We start from the raw sequence: 8,247 nt of genomic DNA on the forward strand, positions 1-8,247 counted from the left end.
ACATAATTTATAGAACGAGAAACCCTAAATGGAGGTGCAAAAATCATGTATCTTTCTCCATCGATTTTCGTGCTTTTAATCTATTTATCTCCGAAATTCCTCTTTTAAACTATTTGCCATTCTAAAAGGACCGATCATGTCTCGGAGATTCGACACACACGACAATTTGCATATGAAAGAATTCCTACGAAATTACACAAAAGCACCAACATTTTACAAGAATTACGTTAAATATGTCTCGAGTTTAAAATTGTTATTGGCACCACAAGACAAAATATGGGGACCACGTTTGATCATTACTCAAGATTTTTGGTCGATAGGAAAGAAAGAAGTGCACGACCTCTTTCTTGAGTAATGGTAGATCAAGAGATCACGGTGGGTCCCAGAGAGTTCAAAAAGAAAGAAGAGCACATGGCTTCTTCATGCAATTGTCGTTCACAAAAGAGAAGGAAATTTTGTGGGCCCAGCGGTGGTGGATGAAAGGAATAAAAGAAGAAAAAGGTAGGGATTGCTTTCCCCCTTTTCTCTTGAACCTGCAGAAGCCGTATAGAAGGAAAGAAGGGTTTCTTGTATATTATAATGAGCACCCAAAAGAAGAGAGGGAGGTGTGCTGCACAAAAGGGCTTCTCATCGCACAAAGAAGAAGTTGCACGAAGGCACTAAGAGAAGGGGATTACATTTCTTCTCGGGACGAAGAAGTCGCACAAGCGCGAGGAGCTTCTGAGTGTAGTAGATTTGTGCTTCGTGAGCTTTATATTTTGTTATATCCAATTAAGTTGTTTATTTGTAAACACTTTGGGTTTGGGTATAATCTAGGTGCGGGAAACACGAGCGTATTGAGCGATTGTAATTCCGATTCTCCGATTATAGTGGATTATTCTTGCTGGCTCTCCCGTGGATGTAGGTACCGATATTCGGACCGAACCACGTAATTCCTGGTGTCATTTATCGTTCCTCGTTATTTCTCGTGGTTTTTTTTGCATTGACTTAGTTGCAAGATCCGGGTTAGCTTCCGCACGTGTTATATTTACAACAATTGGTATCAGAGCCTTGGTTCGGATATTCTAGATTGTGATTTGGGGCTTTTGCTTGTCCGATTATTATCTGGATATCTTGTGATTGCAATTATGTCTGGAGTGAAAGCTGAAATTGAGAAGTTTAACGGGAGGAACAACTTTGGGTTATGGAGTCTCAAGATGGAGGCGATATTGACAACTCAAGGTTTAGCAGAAGCATTGGAGGGCAAGGCCGAGTTGCCCGAAACGATGACAGATGCTGAAAAGGATGTGGTGATGAGGAAAGCTAGAAGTTTAATCCTGTTGAATTTATCGGATGAAGTGTTAATAGAGGTTGGCGAGGAGAAGGATACCGCAGCATTGTGGACAAAACTTCGGGCGCTCTATGTAACGAAGGGTTTGAACAATCGCTTATACATGTTGAAGAGGATGTTCCGGTTCGGATATACTGAAGGTACGTCTATCAGAACCCATCTAGATGAATTTAATAAACTCATGATGGATTTGAAGAATGTCGGTAAGACACTTGATGATGAAGAGCGGGGCATGATGTTGTTAGCTTCCCTACCAGAGTCATGGGAGCACTTTACCGATTCATCATTGCGGGGGCGTACTACGATTACCTCGGAAGAGGTAAAGTCCGCCTTATTTTCTAAAGAGTGGCGAGAGAAAGTTGCGAGATGACGATCTAGCGCAGGATGTAGCGCGAGGACTAGTGATTCGGGGTAGAGAGCAACAACGAGGGTCCAGTAGCAGCAGAGGTAAAAGCAGATCTAAGTCACGCCATAGAAAGTCCAAGGGACGCGTGAAGTGCTTTGAGTGTCACGAAGAAGGACACATCGGGAGAGATTGTCCTAAGTTGAGAAATAGAGGTGATAAGCAGAAAGCCACAACCAGTGTGGCGAATGTTCTTCAAGAGAGCACTAGTGATGCAGAGGTCATTTTGTGTGTGACCGCGGGTTCATCGGGAGATGAATGGGTGCTAGATTCGGGGTGTTCTTATCATATGACGCCTCATAAGAACCGGTTTACTACTTACCGGACTGCAGATGGTGGTAGAGTTCTGTTGGGGAATAACGCAGCCTGCAAGGTTGTGGGGATAGGGACAGTTCGGATTCGGATGCACGATGGCGTAGTGCGCACATTGACAGACGTGAGGCATGTACCGGAGCTCGGGAAGAACCTTATTTCTCTGGGAACACTCGATGATATTGGGTGTAAGTACACCGCTGAAGGTGGAGTCTTTGAAGATCTCTCGAGGTGCTATGACGGTGATGAAAGGGAAGAAAGTGAGTTCTCTCTATCATCTACTCGGGAGAGACCGTGACAGAGCCGCTGCAGGTTTCATCGAGTGAGTCGATTCGATCTAACTCGTTTATGGCATATGCGTCTAGGGCACATGAGTGAGGCGGGTATGACGATGCTTGAGTGATAGAGGGTTGTTAAAGGGTCGGAAGACAAGTAAGTTAGACTTATGTGAGCACCTTGCATCTTTGGGAAGCAGCGCAGATTAAGTTTGCTACGTGTATTCATTCGACCAAGCAACCGGTAGAATATATTCATTCGAGACGTTTGGGGTCCGTCTCCTGTTCCTTCGAAAGGAGGTGCTCGTTATATGCTGACATTTATCGACGATTATTCCAGGAAAGTATGGGTATACTTTTCGAAGCACAAATCGATGTGTTTGATCGGTTCAAGAAATTTAAGGCATTGATTGAGAAGCGATCGGATAAACAGATCAAGTGCCCGAGAACCGATAACGGCATGGAGTTACGTGGTAAAGATTTTACCGAGTTCGCGAGAGAGAAGGGATTGTGAGACACCGCACAAGCACTGGGACACCACGTGAGAATGGCGTGGCGGAACGGAAGAACGAGAACTTTACTTGAGCGGGCTCGGAGCATGCTTTCGCATGCTGGAATAGGCAAGGAATTTTGGGCCGAAGCGGTGAACATGGCCTGTTACCCGATTAATCGATCTCCATCATCTGCTATCGAGTGGAAGACTCCAGAGGAAGTATGGTCGGGAAAACCTGTTGATTACTCCGGATTACGAATATTCGGATGTCCCGCGTATGCTCATGCGAGTGATGGTAAGCTTGAGCCGAGGTCGAAGAAGTGCATATTTCTGGGTTATGCACATGGGGTGAAAGGCTACCGGTTGTGGTGCACCGATCCCGGATCACCCGATTTTCTAATCAGCAGAGATGTGATTTTCGACGAGACCGAAATGCTTCGACAGAGGAGTTACGAGACACAACCAGCAGAGCGGACGGATCATGGTGTTAGTAGTGAGGTGGAGCTTCAGGTGGAGACTCCGGAGACCTCGGAGGTAACGAGATGTTGAGACTGCGAGATGAGGCCGCAATTCCCGAAATCGGTGATAATGAACAACCAAGATGCAGTGCGGCGTAGTATAGCCGCAGACAGACAGAAAAGGCAAATTAAACCACCGGTACGTTATGCTTATACGGACTTTGCTTATGCTTTGACTGTAGGTGACGAGGTGGAGACAGATGAGCCTTCGTCTTACTGCGAGGCGATGGCTAGTTATGAGTCGTCGCAGTGGCTAGGGGCTATGAGCGAAGAGATGGAATCACTCCATCGAAATCGGACATGGGAGTTAGTTAAAGTATCCAAGAGCCAGAAGATTGTCGGAAGTAAATGGGTCTACAAACGGAAAGAGGGCATTCCTAGTGTCGAGGCGGCGAGATATAAGGCGAGACTTGTTGCGAAGGGGTATACCCAACGAGAAGGCATTGACTACGGTGAGGTGTTTTCTCCCGTGGTAAGGCATACTTCTATTCGTGTTTTACTTGCCTTTGTTGCTTGCACGGGATCTCGAGTTGGAGCGACTTGATGTGAAAACGGCGTTTCTTCACGGTGAGTTGGAGGAGCAGATTTACATGAGGCGCCGGAGGGATTTGCTATTCCGGGTAAGGAAGATCATGTTTGCTTATTAAAGAAATCTTTGTATGGGCTGAAACAATCTCCTAGACAGGTGGTATAAGCGGTTTGACGCTTTCATGGCTAGTCGGGACTATTCAAAGAGTCGGATGGATAGCCTGTGTTTATTTCGGGAGATTGGAGGACGGGTCTTTGATATATCTGCTATTATATGTTGATGATATGTTGATAGCGGCAAAAAATATGTCCGATATGGATGTCTTTGAAGAGGCGATTGAGTACCGAGTTTGAGATGAAAGATTTAGGTCTTTGCGAAGAAAATATTGGGTATGGAGATTTTGCGTGACAGATCTGCAGGATTATTACGTCTGTCTCAAAAGAAATATATTGAGAAAATTGTTGCACGTTTTAATATGCGATCGCCGAAGTCTGTGAGTACGCCATTAGCAAAGCACTTTAAACTTTCGGTTAAGTTATCGCCGCAAACCGAGGAGGAAGAGGAACATATGTCTCGTGTTCCTTATTCTAGTGCCGTGGGTAGTATTATGTATGCTATGGTATGCACTAGGCCCGATATTTCACAAGCTGTCGGTGTGGTTAGTCGTTATATGAAGCGTCTAGGTAAAACTCATTGGGAAGCCGTGAAATGGATCCTCAGATATTTGAAGGGGACATCAAACGTTGGTATAGTATACGGGAGGGACAAGAATGGCAGTGAGACCACTGGTTTTGTGGATTCCGATCATGCGGGTGACTTGGATGAGTGCGGGTCTTTAGCCGGGTACGTGTTTACGCTTGCAGGTGGTGCAGTTAGTTGGAAGGCGTCCTTACGGGACCACGTAGCCTTGTCGTCGACTGAGGCGGAGTACATGGCACCGACCTTTGTAGCGAAAGAGGCGATATGGTTGCAAGGTTTGCTCATGGACTTTGGGTTAGAACAGAAAAGTGTTGATATACACCGTGATAACCAAGGTGCGATTTATCCGGCATATAATCCGGTTTATCACGAGCGAACGAAGCATATCAATATCGGGTACCACTTCATCCGAGATGTCTTAGCGAAGGGTAAGGTTGTTGTGAAAAAGATTGCTACAGCAGAGAACCCTGCGGACATGATGACTAAGCTTGTTCCTTTGGCGAAGCTCAAGCTTTGCTTGAGCACTATTGGCGCTCGTAGAGAGTGAGCGCCCGTGGAGGCGTTGGGAGAGCAGCATAGATGATGAGCATTATTAACTTGGCTTCAAACATCGAGCCAAGGTGGAGAATTGTTAAATATGTCTCGAGTTTAAAATTGTTATTGGCACCACAAGACAAAATATGGGGACCACGTTTGATCATTACTCAAGATTTTGGTCTGATAGGAAAGAAAGAAGTGCACGACCTCTTTCTTGAGTAATGGTAGATCAAGAGATCACGGTGGGTCCCGGAGAGTTCAAAAAGAAAGAAGAGCACATGGCTTCTTCATGCAATTGTCGTTCACAAAAGAGAAGGAAATTTTGTGGGCCCAGCGGTGGTGGATGAAAGGAATAAAAGAAGAAAAAGGTAGGGATTGCTTTCCCCCTTTTCTCTTGAACCTGCAGAAGCCGTATAGAAGGAAAGAAGGGTTTCTTGTATATTATAATGAGCACCCAAAAGAAGAGAGGGAGGTGTGCTGCACAAAAGGGCTTCTCATCGCACAAAGAAGAAGTTGCACAGAAGGCACTAAGAGAAGGGGATTACATTTCTTCTCTGGACGAAGAAGTCGCACAAGCGCGAGGAGCTTCTGAGTGTAGTAGATTTGTGCTTCGTGAGCTTTATATTTTGTTATATCCAATTAAGTTGTTTATTTGTAAACACTTTGGGTTTGGGTATAATCTAGGTGCGGGAAACACGAGCGTATTGAGCGATTGTAATTCCGATTCTCCGATTATAGTGGATTATTCTTGCTGGCTCTCCCGTGGATGTAGGTACCGATATTCGGACCGAACCACGTAATTCCTGGTGTCATTTATCGTTCCTCGTTATTTCTCGTGGTTTTTTTTGCATTGACTTAGTTGCAAGATCTGGGTTAGCTTCCGCACGTGTTATATTTACAACAAATTCAAACATTAGAATGACAAGAAAAATTGTCATGGCATTCACATCCATATAATCCAGTGAGAATTGAGTTTACAAACCTCTTAGATCTGGAAGAACCCTTGTCTGATCCATGGTTGTTGTCTTGTTCTTGAGGATTTTCTGTGAAGACAACTCCTTTTCTCCTTCCTTCCTTCTTTGTGATTGTAGAGACAAACCCAAATTTTGAAGAGAAGAACAGGATCTGCCTAGGGCAAAATGAGAGGATTGGATCGGACCGGATTGAAAGAAATAGAGATATATTAACCTAATTCGGGTTCATGGTCTGTGAGAGTGACGGATTGAGCTGTAAAAGCAGCATTTTATAGCCAAATGGTGCGCATGGAGTGAAATGTTCGGGATTAGCACACGTGGACGAGTCAACGGAACTGAGAACGCATAAAAGGAAAATCGAATCACTTTCTCCGCGGATAATATAGAAAGAGATTTATTAGAGAGATGGGGTAATGCATGAACTACATATACTAGATTAGCAATGAATGAGGCATCTTCTATGCATAGCCATTTTCGCGGTTCATTAAGAATTTTTGCCGATATCTTTTCAAAATACATATGTCATTTCATTGCCTCTTTCACGACTAATTCCCAATTTTCATCTTCATATTGTGGATCTAATGTGACATTCCCATATTAACTCACTCGAGATATTATTCGTTTTGGCTTATCCTGTACCAGTATCTTCCACATGGGGGTCAAGAAGCCCAGTGATTGTTTAAACGCGTACTTGCAGTCCGCCTCATCCCTTAGGAAACGATATTGCTTATCGGTCCCATGCGAGTAACGTTGGATGTACTAAGGCCAAGTGCCATGGCATCATTTGGTGTACAGGGGGACCTTTTCTCAAGAGGATACCAATCCTGCATCTTGCTCTCATCCAAGCGTGCTTAACTTTGGAGTTCCAAAGCAAAACTTGCCCCCAACGTCAAAAGGCACCTTCATGAATTCATTTCGATTTTCACGTATCTATCCCAAGCACGCTCTCCTATTGGTCGGTGTGCACCGCAGTTCATTCACGCCCCCTTCGCGCATCCTAGAAGCCCGTTAGGAGTTACTCCTTATCCGAACCCTCCGGCCTCGTGACCACTCCAAGTCCCTCATTGGACTAGGTCATTACACCAAAATTCGGCCACTATCAAATTTCTATCTAACGATGACCTTAATGTTATGACGTGTCATTCCACCATATGTTATTTTCACGGGGTGCCCGCTGACATGGTATTAAGGCGCTTGAAGTAACGTCGCTAATGCAAACCTAGCTCCCGCTCAAACCACGTCGCTCGAAATCGGGGCGAAAAATTAGGGCACCCGAAATACACGAGTTTTGAGTTGCGAGTTTAGGGTTTGGGGAAGGAAGAAAACCGGTTCAAACAAGAGCGAATCGAGGCAGATGAAGAATATCTTTTTCTTCTTCGACATATGATAAACTAGGAGTGCATTCTCAAAAGATTAGTGAGGTTAGCTCATATGTTCCAATGGATAGAGAGTCAAAGTACATACAAAGATTCGAAAAGGGTACGGTACACTACACACCCCTCAAAACTCGGAAGTGGACATCCTACCCCTAAAGTTCAAACCGGTCAAATTGACTGGGAAATGAATGTTGCTCCAATAATTTGTGGGATACCCCAGAAGAAGCCAGCACTTTGATTTTTAACACGAGGGGAATGGAGAAATCATATAGATTCATTTCTAGGGATAAAAGCGGCGTCGGAAGTCTCAAAACTAATCACGAAAATGCAAATTGAATCTTAAAACTTATCGAAAAGAGCAATTGAACCCTTGAACTCTAGAAATGCGCGGTCAAATCCTGAAACTTGTCAAATTGATGAGATCCGGTCGTTCCACTGATTGCGCTTTTTGAAAGCTTCGGTACTCGATTGCATTTTTATGACAAATTTTATGACTTGATTACAACTTTTGAAAGTACCGGATTGCACTTTCGTGACGAGTTTTAAAACTTGAAATGCACTTATTTATTATTTCCATAGGGATCAATGATGCTCACATCTACAAGTTAAATGTGAAAACCAGTTATGCATATGGAAAGCTTTATTTTTCTTATTAAATCACCATGGAAGGTGCTTTCGCTGAGTAGACGTTCAGCACACCTCAGCCAGCCATCATCCTCATTGCATAAGCTCTGTCCAAAATTGCTAATAAACAAAAACAGGTCTTTGAGAAAATTTGCATCAGACTTTGATGAAATGTTG

This window comes from Rhodamnia argentea, chromosome 11, assembly GCF_020921035.1.
Source record: "Rhodamnia argentea isolate NSW1041297 chromosome 11, ASM2092103v1, whole genome shotgun sequence".
In the NCBI taxonomy this organism is placed as follows: Eukaryota; Viridiplantae; Streptophyta; class Magnoliopsida; order Myrtales; family Myrtaceae; genus Rhodamnia; species Rhodamnia argentea.